The 6,000-nt window shown below is 36.7% G+C and overlaps 1 long non-coding RNA gene across 1 annotated transcript in view; it reads left to right on the top strand.

The window, feature by feature from the left end:
• The first annotated feature begins 3,475 nt into the window (after positions 1–3,475).
• The window catches only part of LOC147653003 (uncharacterized), a 35,741-nt gene continuing 33,216 nt past the window's right edge, over positions 3,476–6,000 (top strand). The window contains exon 1 of the long non-coding RNA XR_015286652.1: positions 3,476–3,652. This is a non-coding gene — a long non-coding RNA (uncharacterized LOC147653003). The remainder of the gene's footprint in view (positions 3,653–6,000) is intronic.

Below are 6,000 nucleotides of genomic sequence, written 5' to 3'. Positions count from 1 at the left end.
TTTTGTGGTGTTTTGCATTGTCTTACCTATCTTTTGGTGTAAGTGGGATATACTTTTCTATGGGTTTTGTGCAGAATTCATATATTTTTGTTCTATTATTTAGTTAATATCAACTTATCCTTTGGATTTATTAATTCTGAGTGCAGTTTTGTCACTACACTTAACATTTAGGTCATACTCATCCAAAGCTCTGAATATGTGTTCAGCTTTAAGTATGTGAGTCATTCCAGTAAACTTAATGGAACTTCTCAAGTTTGAAGAAGCATGATAAAATATTTTCCTGGAACAGTCTTCATAAACCAAGCAAATTAAAGCAATACCCTTCCACTCTAAAAATTATTTACTGTAAAATAATGAAGATGAAAGACTATTATGACTATTCCACAGTGCTTCACTTTTGCTTCCTTTAGTTGAGTAAAGCTGCTCTTGAGAAGATACATTAATCACTATTTCCCCTTTCAGGTCTGTGTGTGACTTCTATGCACCACTGGATCTCTGCATCATAACTACTTTTATTCCTGATTTGAATTATATCAGCATCTATTCTGTTAAAGTGTTTTGTGCAAGTCCTAAAAAGCCCTGCTGACTTTATATGAACATACTCTATTGTGTCTTTGAGCATAAATGCCATCAATCAGCGAAGTAAATCAGTGGCATTGGGCTATATTTCACATATACGGCTCTAGAAATTATCTAAATTTGAAGCCTTGAAGCATAGATAAAACCTTTACCCTGCAAATAAAGGGCAAAGGCAGCTTGATTCCATACTTCATCTGCCATAGTGCAGTTTGCTCATCCTGATATTTCTTACTAACAGTGTCTTCCCAGATGGACTGGATGGTGTGAACACATATAATCAGACATGAATTCCACAGGATTTAGAAAATCAATTTGAATTGTCAAAAGATGAAGGTGGTGCAGATGGTCACTGTATATTGCCAGTTGTTCCACAACTCTGGAGTCTTTGAGAGGGATTTAAAAAACAGACAAGAAAACGGTTTGTAAATTGTAAAAAGCTTCTGGACATTATTACAATGGGACAAAGAAGAGCTTGAACAAAAAGAGAATGACACTTTCTTCACACCTGCAATAACTGTTGTACAGTGGCAGAATGAACAGAAATAAATTTATGTGTGTTAGTTTTGCCCCCATGAAAATATCAGCTTTCTAATACCAGATTTTGTATTGGGAGATCTGGATACCAGCTGTATAAGAATTGACTGCTCTGTCAGCTTTATTCTGTGGAGAATAATTATCTGCAAAAATTTTTAGTTATGTATTTTCAATCATTGTTATTTTTCTGCTTGTGCCATCTCTTTTTCTTATCCATTAACTTTACAACCCCTTAGGAGTCTTTCTGTAAGAATCTGTAGCAAATACTAGTGTTGGGAAAGATCTCTGGGTTAAGAGCCCTACCTTCTCAAGATTAAAAGAATAACACATGGAAGTAATGCTTCATTTTATAAGACAGCTTTAAAAATCTTGTCATAATTACAAATTAAATTATCCCAATATCCCTCTGAATAAAACACCTCAGATAGCACTCTGCATAGTTTTCCTGTTATCATTCCCCTTGGACTTCTGTGAACTCTGGAAAAAATACCCCATCAAGGCACTTAGCCCAGCCAATGTCCAGGTCCAGGTCAGACTGGCAGTGGCAGCAGAGGATGGTATTTAAGGACAGCATGGGTGTCTGGCCAGTTTACACAGTCCCTTCCCCAGAGATTGCCCACAGCTATATTCCCTGCCTCATACCTTTGGTATTTGCTTATGAAGCTCTTGTGCGTGGGTTTCCGTAATCCTTTTTTAAAACTGTTGACAGTTGCTTTCTGTGGCAGCAAGTTCACAAGAACATTCTTTTATCTAATTTAAACACATGTGCAAGTAATTTCACTGACTGCCCTTAGCTCTTTTATTGTGGGATTTAGAATACACCGTTTCAGTTGGAAGGGACCTACTGAGATCATCTAGTCCAACTTCTTGACCACTCCATTGCTGACCAAATATTTGAAGTGTGCCCTTAAACACTGACAGGCTTCAGGTATCAACCACCTCTCTAGGAAGTCTGTTCCAGTGTTTGACCACCCTTTTCATAAAGAAATGTTTCCTAATGTCCAGTCTGAACCTCCCCTAACTGGATGACTAATATATCTGCAACTACTTTATCCACCACCATAAAGGTTAAACATATCACTGTCAGTCTTCAAGACACCTCATCTTCTCTGCAGTTTCTTTTTACAGTACTCCAGAACTCAGATAAATCCTACTCAGTCCTGGTCACTAACTAACACCTAATTTACTTGGTTTGGTAGTTCTTCTGCATATATTCTCGAGTGATTTAGCCCCTCTTATCTGTCTGCTACGCAGAATACATTGAGTGTGGGAATATCCTCAGTACCATCAGCATCCTCTGCATTAGGCTTGAAGTTCTGACACAGAAAATGAATTTTACCTTTACTTTGATTCCAAAGAAAAGGTGATTTTCTTTACAGAAGACTGCTGAAGAAGGTGGTGGAGTCACCATCCCTGGAGGTTTTTAAGGAACAGCTGTATGTGGCACTTAGTGCCATGGTCTAGCTGCCATCGTGGTGTTGGGTCACAGGTCAGACTTGAAGACCTCAGAGGTCTTTATTTCTGGTCTGATTATTTTTGTGTGATTCTGTGATTCTGGCTAGCAGTCTGGTATGTCCATCCTGTTTTTTTGTTTATTCCTTCCTGGCCATTCAGGGACACATGAATATCAACCACATCCTCTCAGGGGATTCCTCATTCTGAACCAGGCGCTCTTGTGTGCCTGTTTGCATTCACCTAGCCCCTAGCATAAATAGTCCTCTACAACCCTTTTAATTTTCAGTGCCAGTAGGCTGGTTCCATTTCTACTAAAGTGCAGTCTTAACAGTATGACTGAGGGTTTTAAATCTATAATTCTGAAAGTGTTGCTGCAGAGGGTACACCAGTTCCTCTGGTGTTATTCACATCTTGTGACAAGAGTCACACACACTCCTGAAGTTACGGAGACCTGTAACCACCTTTCCCAAAGCACATGAATCAAGCTATGCTAGAAAGCAAGAAAAATCTGTTCTTAGACCATTGCTTAGACCTTTAGCTGTCATTTCCTAAACCTGTATTAAAAACATACCAAAGAAGCAGCATTTTTAGTTTTGTTTGACTATTTTATTGTTCAGTGAAATAGCTTTTGAATAACTTCTGGTCACAGTTCCTCCTTTCCTAGTAATACTTTATTTTCTAGTAATTTGCTTATCCTCATATTCCTAAAATGGTTATTCCAATAAAATTCATCCCACATATTCATCTGAAATATAAATTATGTTACTCTCTGAGCATTCAGCAAGACAAAATGATGTTTTTTTGCTGAGGGAAAATGTGATTTTAAAAAAGTATCTAAGACTCCAGGTGGGCCTAATGGGTGTTCGCTTGGTAATCAGTGCTTGGAGTTGTTGCAGCTGGTGGCTTCATCATCCTGCAAGGCTTCTGTCTTCGCAAGTAGATTTGGCTCTAGCTCCTGATCAAATCCCAGTCCTTGCTCTTCTGCTGTCTTTACTGCTGAGTTCTGAGGTAGTTGTTATGTTCTGCATCCTGTAACACTTTGTGTCCTCAGCCACAGCAGTGTGAAGAAGTGTGAAGCAGAATGGTAAGTACTGTTGGAGGGAACTGTCTACTCGTGTGTGCACTGTGGCTGTTGCCTTCTCAGGCTTAGAGCTCTCCAGACAGCTGAATAGCCAAAACAATATATAGTTTAGTGTTTTCTGCATGGAAAAAAAATAACTAAGCTATTTTCAAATGTTTGGTTTTTCTCAATTATTGGAGAATGTCATAAGTATTTTGCCTTCTATGAGGCTGTTGCTAAAGTTCCAGTCTTACAGACAAGGCTTTAACTGCTGGTAGGTAACAATCTTCAGTAAGTTTTATGAGGCTGCTCAGAGGGTTGACAGCTAAGTTATCATTATGTACCTCAGTAAATGACTTTGTACTGCATACTCTATGGGCTTTACCCAAATTCTGAGAATAAAACAATGTGCAGTGATTAAGACCACATTCCTTTCAATGCCTTAGATACAGTTTAAGAACCATTCAGAAGTGTATTAAAAAAAACCCCAAGAAAACTAAATGAAGCTAAGAAACAAATCTTCAGCAACATGACAAGCTTTAAAGGAACAAATATTGTTTTTCAAATGATGTTAGCCTAGCTTCCCACTGTGCTTTAAAAATAAAAAAATGTGATAATAGATTTGCAGTTAGCAAAGCAGCTCTTACAATTATTAAAATAAGGCATTACATGTTTATAGTGTCTTGAGAGCCCTCTTTTTAATATTCTGTGCAATTGGATTTTATACAAAATCTCTTATTTCTCATTCATGCTTTGCAAGAAAAATTATCAGAAAGAGAGAGAGATAAACCTAAACAGAAACTTTTGTCATGACTCTTAAGAATATATGAGTGTGTGTATTTTATCTATGTCTGCTTTATCACTTTGTATGAGAACAATTGCCATTGTTTGTTTTCAATCAATAAAGAACAAACTTTGAGTTTAAGAATTCAAATACAGTTTGCAAACCCCTGTCATTCAGATATGCTTTCATGATTAATTGTGTTTTTCCCAGGCATGATATTTTTCTAGGTTGTGGAAGAGTTAATTAGGGAACACTTTTTTAATAACTTTATGTGATTGGTGTTTTTTAAGGACATCTGAAGCAGTCCATATTTCTTGTAGATATATGTAACAATTTAATAAACATTTCTATTATTTCCTCATTACAAGAAAAATTTGTCAGAAGACTTATAAAAATTATCAGTTAATCTAGTCATATGAAGAAACATCCAGATCTAATCAAAAAAAGAAAAATCCAATAAAAATCTCAGCTCATTGCCTCTGTAAATATTTACGCCAAAGGCAATGATTTATGCTCAGTTTCTCTGCAACCTTTCATATAGGGATTTTTTTCTCTGATTCTCCTCTTCATATAGTTAATACTTCTTGCAATATTACTTATTACTACTTCAGAAATTACGTATAAAAAAATTACACTGCAGCATATATTAAATTACATGTCAATACACTTGGTGCTTGGCATTTATGACTTTGCTAAGAGGCTTATAATTTTAGTAAGCCTGACCATTTGTGAACTATTTAAAGAGCTTTTCATAATGTTCAAAAATCCATGAAGTATTGCTGTGATGCTCACTGTAATTTATGAAATCTCATGTCTTTAGATATCCTAAATTGTATTTTCAATAATTATCATGGATAGGTATCAAAACTGTAGGGATTAGAGCTTAACAGGTGTCAGTTAATACCATGCTTGAGTGCTGCAGATAGCCCAAGGAGTGTATTCATGTCTAATTGTCTACACTCCAGAGCACAACAGCTGCCACTTGTAGCAGATGCATCATCTGACTGATGATATTCGGCAATGTGTCGACAGGGATTTCTGGAGCAGCTGATTATATATGATTGTATTTGGCATAGCTGCATTCCCTTAATAGACACTGTTATCATTGTTCACTGAACACTGGAATACTTTAGTCAGCTGTTTGTTATGCCAGCTATAAGGAACTATCAGCCAAAAATTTTCATTAAGTTGGCTGTTTAGTGGACCATATAAAATTTGTCATTGACCTTAATGAACTAGTGTCCTCATGTCAAAAATACACTGTAGTGGGTGGAAACAACAACCTTGGCAAGAAGTCTTTATACAGAGAATGGAGACTTTTCTAATTTCAATGGGTAATTGCACTAGTATTGGACTAGCAAATAATTAGGTAATAGTTCCAGGAATCTGCACTGCTGCTACCTGTGTGGGTTTTCATATAAAGGTCTCATTCCTACGATGATCCTTGCAGCATGACTCTGGTTGACAGGCTCTCATTTCCCAACTCTTTTGCATGGCATTATTCAAAGAGAGGGATGGAGAGAAGAAGGAAGGGAAAAAAAGAGAAAAGAAAAAAAATATCTTTAGCATCAAGACTAACTTTGTTATA

This window comes from Cyanistes caeruleus, chromosome 5 (genome assembly GCF_971803275.1).
Source record: "Cyanistes caeruleus chromosome 5, bCyaCae1.hap1.1, whole genome shotgun sequence".
NCBI lineage: Eukaryota > Metazoa > Chordata > Aves > Passeriformes > Paridae > Cyanistes > Cyanistes caeruleus.
This window is presented reverse-complemented; position numbering and strand designations above follow the sequence as displayed.